Source organism: Colossoma macropomum, unplaced genomic scaffold (genome assembly GCF_904425465.1).
Source record: "Colossoma macropomum unplaced genomic scaffold, Colossoma_macropomum, whole genome shotgun sequence".
NCBI classification, from domain to species: Eukaryota; Metazoa; Chordata; class Actinopteri; order Characiformes; family Serrasalmidae; genus Colossoma; species Colossoma macropomum.
Window position 1 is genome coordinate 52043576 of NW_023494792.1, and position 8217 is coordinate 52051792.

Consider the following 8217-nt stretch of genomic DNA (forward strand, 5'->3'; position numbering starts at 1 on the left):
ACAGGCCGTGTGTAACCTCCACATTTAAAGACCCACTAAAGCACTAATTTGTAAGGGTTTGTCTTGTTTAGTCTTTGCGTTCCATCCATGGCTGAGCGATGTTGAGTAAAGAATATCTGAGAATGTCACCACGTCACCAGTTAGAAATGTAGTTTTCAACTGATTTGTTTGAAGGAACAGGAAGGAATAGGTCTGTCAAACATTAAGCGTTTCTGTTGGGAGGTTGAGAGTTTGATCCCCATCCTTTACTGTGGGTCCAAGAGAGCATAATTGGCCTCACTCTCTCTGGGTGGGTAGGATGACCCTCCCTCTCCACCCATCACTCACAGTGCAATGCTAGTCAATGCAGGCCTCTGTTAGCTAACAGAGTATCCTTCTCCAAGAATGTTGATCTGTACATTGACATTGTGTTAGTTGCAGTTGGTGGCGCTTCACGTCTCTCTGAGGGAGTATGTGTGGGCCTTTACCCCCCTAGCTTGGTGGCATCATATTATAGGGGGAGATCTAAATAGCCTGTGGAATTGCCTACAGCTGTGGTAAAAAAAAATATATATATAATAAGTAATAGTTATTAATTGCATCATTTTTTGCTAATCGTGACTGCATTAGTCTCATCTGCTCAAATTTGATAATAAAAGATCGGTGCAGTGCATTATGATATGTTATAGCCATATGGGTGGACAAAATCAGCTTCATCAGTTTGTATTAATTACTTTCAATCATCCAATTATTATTTTCATCATTAGAATGCACCTCTCACTCTCATTCTTGTTCATACAGCTTGTGGATTCTTGTTACAGTGGAGGCTCTCAAGGGAAACTGGATCTTTCCACTTTGCTATTGCTGTTGGCCTCCTGCAAGCACTATCCAGCATGGTCAGCTGAAGGTATTGCATTTTTTTCTAAAATAATTTTGATGGAAAGTATTTTAATGGAAGTATGTATGATTTACAAAACCAAAAGCAAACCAAATTCTCTCCTTCTTCTTTACGTCGGCGTGGAGAAATGTGAGTTGTTTTCACAGCAGGGGGTTCTCACCCCTCCCCTTTCACCCTCATTGCTTGACCAGCAGATCAACATAGAGAAACAGCATTTCTCAGAAATCCAAGAATGGGCAACTCTGAGACCTTTAGAATGATCCTAGTTATCTGAAAACAGAGTCATAGGGCAAATGTTTAATTTGACTGTTTTAATGAAAAATATCTAAACATTTCCATTGTGCCAGCAAAATGCCTGTATTTTAACCAGGAGGCTACAATTCTCTCATAGCAACACAGCGCACAGGCTTCAGTCTGGACTACTGCAGATAAATTAAAGGAAGGTGCTACAAAAAAAGTGATGTTAACAATTTGGGTGAACTTTAACAGCCCAGTTTAGGACCCTCTTTCATCAGGAATTACAAGCATGTTCTTTTGTGCGATTCAGTTGATGTCATTCCATCCTTTTCTCAGAATAGTTCTGAGTCGCCCACGACTACAGTAACATGTCTGTACACAATACAGTGTACACTTGCTTCAAATGCACACTGTAAGCATTAATATGACATTGACAGTATTACTAATTCATTTGTGTCTCCATCACTACAGCAAAAGAATCCTATAAGAACAGAACTGGCACTGAAATTTGTTTTCACTGCATCACAGTTGTGTCATCATTTGTAAGGATTCTGAGTTTCTCACTTCCACTTAGAGTACAAAAAGACACTGAATAATTAGTGTCACATGTTACTTAAAGCATGTCCTGGAGTGGATTGACACCACAAATATCCCTGTCCCATGAAGCAAGCTGCTGCAGTTTGTAGTTTAAAGCACACTGAGGTAATTTGTAGCTCACTGACCCTGGTACTCAGTATTGTATGCATTATTAACAGCATCCAAATCGTTGGTAGCCTTACTTGTAATGATGCTGCCACCTTGTGGTAAAAGCACAACATAGTATAATCTGTGCAGGTCAAAAGCACAAAAAGACTATTGGTGCTGTCTAGTGGTGAGTTGGTTTAGGTGCATCTTCACCCTTGCAGCGAAATAATCCCATCATATGAGAACAAAATCTGTAAAGATAAATATTTAAATAGAATTTCGAGGCATTGTTTGTAGAAATAACTGCATGCTGTGTCAGTCTATGGAAATACTGGCCTACTTTCTAATGCAAAATATATAGTGCAGCTTTATGCAGGCATAGATGTATAAATGTATGTTATTATAATGTTGTACTAGAATTATATTAAGAAATATAAAATGGGCTGTTGCTAGAGCATGGCCAGATTTTAGATCTAGTTTCTTTTGAGTTTTCTAAATATTATTATTATTGTTATAATACAATCATAGCCCTGTGATATTTGACTACAATATCCCTCTGTTAGCCATAGTCTCTCTGGAGGAATGAAAGGAATCCCTTGCTGTGGCCAGAGACGGGTGGTTTAGGGGCCACTGGAGGGCGCAGCCTCAGGTAATGGCTCACCAGATAATCAGAGCGTGAAACCAGCCTCTTACACAGACATGCACAGCAGGGGGAGGAATGGCTGGAAAATACACCGCATTGTGACTCAAGACCCCCCTGTGAAAGGCCAAAGGCCACTCTGCTGACAGCTCTCATTGTATTGTATTTGTCTGACATAATCTGTGCTTGGAAAGTTAGGCACTCTAAGAGGGAAACTCGTAAGACTGTATGCTTGCAACTTTGCCTCGCTGCCTCCTATTATTTCAACAGAGAGCTATCCTCCTTTCCGCAGTGCATGATAGGTTGTGGTGTGGTGAAATCTGCCTCACCACGTGGCACAAAAGTTCAGTAGATTTTAACTTCATGCGAATGACTGCGACTGCTGCACCAATCAGACAAGAGTAGACTTTGTCACGAATGGCAAACGTGACTTTGAGAGGGGTAAAATACAGCTCGTTTGTTGTTTGTTTGAATGTTTACATGGTTTGAGTGGGAAGGCAAAATTTAAATTATATGGAGCTTGTGCGTGACTTGCTATCTTGCCAGTGAGATTTAGCGAACTAACTATTTAGCTTGTGTGGCTGACTGATGCGTTCTGAAAGAATTATAAAAAGCATAAAAATCAGAAGTCTGTATTTTAGTCTCATTATAAGCCTCTATACAGCTGGGATAGGCTCCAGCACTGCACCGCGACCCAGAAGGATAAGTGGTTTAGATAATGTGTGTGTGTGTGTATATATAAGCCTCTATGCAACAGCAAATGGCGTATCAGATTGTATACTGCCCCACGTATGTTCAGTACAGTTGCTTTATGTCTATAACAGCTAATGCCCACCAGCGGCAAACAGAGAGACCAACTGAACTGTGGAGTGTAAAGTTGGAAGTGGACATGAAGTGTTAATGTGATGGTTCAGCCAGAAAATAGATTTGCTTCTGTAATTTTGCACTGGAGGCTAATATAGTTAACAAGCAACAGAAGATTATAACACCTGTTAGCATTGTGCAAACAGAATGTCTCAGTCAACAAACATCTGCCTTGACCTGCATGAAGGTATTAAGTAAACAGCTTAATGAGTAAGAGCATGGACAAAATTTATACTTTAATATACTTCTACTTTTACCTATGTAACTCACTTTTGTTAATTTGTATTGATAACAGTATGCGCTGGTGCAAAATCTGAAGGAATGACACCCCACTTTTTAAGATTTTTCAGGAAAATGTGGGGGTTATATAGCTTGTATTACTGCTAACTATTTTGAGAATGAAAATGTCTCCACCAATTATACTGTGTTGTAATTTCAAGCTGGCTGTTTGAGTGAAGATGTCCTGTGCACATGTCTTGGCTACAAAAGTCCCTGGCATTCTGCAGCAGTACATAGCCAAGCAGCTTGCCTAACAGTTAATTTCACTACATTTTATTTATTTCAGTATTACATTATTTTCTGTCTACACTACAAAGCATCCACATATGCAGTGTTAACTTCTCAGCAAATGTTTGTTCTCTAAAATAGATCCTTCAGTTAACCCACATGAGGACATATTTCAATATTCAGTTAATAGATATATCACTTCAGATATCAGATACGTACATTATATGTATATATGTTCCTTACATTTTAAAACTCTAATGTAACCCAGAAAGGGTTTTTGTTTTGTTTTGTTCCCTGCTGAAAAACAGCTTAGACCAGCCTGCTGAGCCCTGCTGGTGACATAAACCTGCTGGTAAATAAAAAAAATGTGTGGCCACAATGTATTAACATGTGGGAATGAGATCTTAATCTGTGGCCATGACTTAGTAAGGCATGGGAACAAGATCATGTTTTATTAATCTGTGGTCAAGGCTCAATCCCACACCTTACTAAATCATGGCCATGCATTAGGACCTCGTCCCCACACCTTACTAAGTTGCGGCTACAACTTAATTATCTCGTTCCCCTGCCTTACTAAGTTGTGGCCACGGATTGTTACAAATGAAAAAAATTGTTACAAATGAAATGTCTTTACTGTACTGTGATCATTTGTCAGCTTATGCCACAACAGTAATCAACAGTCCTTCCTTTTTCTTAATTGATATCACAATCATCATTATTAAAAGCATTCTCCCAAAATATTAGTAGCAACATGCAGCTCAGACTATGAATTTCAGTGACACAGCGGAAAGGAAAAAATACCACTGTAGTTATTAAATTAAATCTCTATACCGTATAAGAAAAGGCATGACATTATTGTTCCTGTTAATAATATAGTTTGTTTTTATGTTGTAATATTGACAAATAAAGCATTAGATCTCATGGCAATATGATAACTTTAATTTTAGGGATACTCTGTTTACCTATGGTAACTATAGTTTTCATATGAATTGCTGTATGTAGGTGGTCTTCCACTAGCCAGACCAAATTTTCACCCCGATAATATGTTCATACAGCATCCAAAACCACATAAGCACTTTAAAAAATACTCCACAGCTCTACAGTTTCAGGCAAATATGTGATGAATTAGGTATGAATTGCAAAAGGCTAACAGCTTCCATTAGCATTCCTTTAATTCTGTAAGGCTTCCACTGCTTGTTAGAGCATTAGCCTCCTGTGCAAAACTAAAGAAGCAGACTATAGACACCGAATATGTCTTAGCTGATCATCTATGTTTGGAGTAATGGGAAAATTTAGTAAATTTGATTTTAGGCCCAACTATAACTGTATCAGACTGCACTGAGCATCACAGACAATAGACCTTAATGAGAGCAAGCATTCTGTAGCCCCCCTGGAAGAATTTGTTTCCTTCCTGTGTGTGGGCACTGTGAACTTCCTCGTTTGCTTTGCTTGGCTCGCAGAAGCGCCAGCGGAGCGTGCAGGCGTCCTTTACGTTTCACAGTTGTGACAGATTTGCCTCATTGTCTGAGGCTGTGTATCAGAGGGCAAACTTACAGCATTGCGTGTCAGTGTGTATTAGCTTTCCTGGCCGCCTTTGACCTGAAACAATGATTAAAAGGCAAGTCTTTAACTAGCATACTGCACCCCAGGGGAGAGAGCATGTCACTAGCGAGTAATGCTAATTTTTGTCTTGCAAGACCACAAACACTGTTTGCCTTTTATGTATGCAAGTAATATTTGAGGAAGAACATAAAATAACATGTATACGAGCTATTTTGAGCATCTGAACATTAAATACACTACACAGTAGTTTGCAAAAGTCAGAGACCACCCTTCATGTATTTATTTTCCAGACAAAATGATTATTATGTACAAGTTACTAATTTTTCAGAAAAAAAGCAGAAAACATGCATATAACAGAAAATTACATACAAGCCTCAACACCTTAATATAATATGATTTTATTCAAGTATTCAGTGTATCCACACTTTGCCTTCATCACAGCTTCCATTCTTTTCAGGAGACTCACTTTCAGCTTTTCAAAGGAATCTGTAGGGATGTTTTTCTTCATCTCCAAAGTTCAATCTTAGAAGTTGGTGCCATTTTCTGCTTCTCATAATCCAGCCCAGTCCATTGTTCTGAGAACACCAGCAGCTTCTTTTTTTGATTTGTAAATTTCCTTCTTTTATTATCTGTTTCCTTATGTCAATATAAGGGCTTCTTGACAGCTACACATTCTCTCATACCCACAGTATTGAGTTGTCCTCTTACAAGAGTGGAGTTTGATTTTCTCCTCTCTCTCAAAGATGAGAACTTGAGGTACTGTTTATCTGATGTGACAAGTTTGGTGGCCTATCTTTAATTATTTCTTTACATCAGTTTTGGAAACATATTTTTTCACTCCTTCCTTATACAAGTGGATTTATTTGTATCTAACCTCCTCAGTAACATCTAATAAAAAAATCTAATAAAAATGAATTAACTTGTACTTAATCACTGTTTAATCCAGCCTTTCTTCTGAAATCAAGGATATTCATAGGGAGCTTGCCACCCCCTCACTCCAGACAAGCAGTTCCAATGATCCACAGTCCAGTGCTGACACTTGGCATCTGACATGGTGATCTTAGGCTCAGGTACAGCCACTCCAGAGTTAATCCAGCTTGAAGAAGTAGAACTACTAAGAAATACTAACTGGATACTTTTTTCACATTCTGTGTAGTATTTAATCTGGTGCTGATATGACCCCCATATAGTGTTTGAAGTAGCAGCATGTTATCAATATATAATCAACACAGAGAAAGAAATAGACATTATTTAGGCTATTTTTTTTATTTACTCATAGAGCAAAATGTCAAAACCTGGTTAATGAACCTCTGTCATGTCTTACATTGTGTAAACAGTAACAAAACAAACCACCAAGCCCCATTTTATCATATTTAAGTAACACAAGTCATACTGTTGTACTCACCACATGTATGAGCAGACATGTATGTGTAACTAGTCATCACTGGCACTCAGCGTGCCAGCTTGTCTTAAAGTAAGTATCAGGATCATTACAAAGCCTTGGTCAGAAAGAAAATCAACCAGCTGATGACATCACCAGCCATACACTGTATGCCGTGTTCAATATAACAGCAGGCCCTGATCAAGAGCCGCTAACAGTGCATGACTCAGCAAGCAGCATTGATTTTACTGGGAGAAAGTAGGGAAAAACAATTATAGACTTTAAGTGAAACAGATGAAGAATCTCCGCCCCAGGGTCAGCGTGATGTAAAAACACTCCTATCCCCTCATGTCCTGTGTCTCTCATTGACTTCCTTTTATACACTACAGCCTCAAAGGCTCTTGAACTGATATGGCTAAAAGATGTCCTGGGGGCTGAATTAAAGATGTTTTTCCACAGTAATAGCTCGGACGTGTTAGCCCGCTGCAGTTATGGACTCTCTTGTTTTTTTCAGGCTAGTTTCAGCTTTATTGACTAAACAACAATGCTGTAATGATGTTCATTGCTATGTCTGTTCCCTTAATTAGAAGAAATGCTATGCTGTTCAGCTCTTTGTAGCACCAGATAAACAGTTTCAGTGCTTTAGTGCATTTGAATATTAGCATTTTCGCAAGCATTTTCTCCACATAGTTGATGCTAAATACAATATCTGGAATATTGGACAGAAGAAGCATCATCTTTCGCTTTTTGTATGTAGGTATATGTATTTGTCTTTCTAAAAAAAAAGTTGGTGGACTATTTTCAGTCCAGCAGTGACACACACTAACATCAGTGTTACTGCAGTGCTGAAAATGATCCACCACCCAAATAGTACCTGCTCTGTGAGGGTCCATGAGGGGTCCTGACCATTGAAGAACAGGATAAAAAGGGGCTAACAAAGTATGCAGAGAAACAGATGGACTACAGTCTGTAATTGTAGAACTACAAAGTGCACCTATATAGTAAATGGAGCTGATAAAATGGAGAGTGTAGAAACAAGGAGGTGGTCATAATGTTATGCCTGATGCCTACACACACACACACACACACACACACGTATATGTATATATATATGTAGACATCAAAGACAAATTTGATGTCTGACATTCTGTAGTTGAATAGCATCAGAAACCATATAAGCAATTCTACTTTTTACTTACTTAAAGATTAAGGCAGTTTAAGGCAAGTGTGTAAGGATTTGGGCATGCAGTTTGCACCATGCTAGTTGATGTGGCATAAGCTAGCAGTACATCTAATCTCCATTAGCTCTGTAGCTCTAGAGGCCATGTGTCAAACTCAAGGCCCGCAGGCCAAGTCAGACCCAAGGCACAACCCTATTCAGCCCGCAAAATTATTTTAACTGTGGGCCAGCAGTTACACAAAAAGAAAAGATGCCTGGTGTCCAGTTCAAGCAAATAGGCAGTT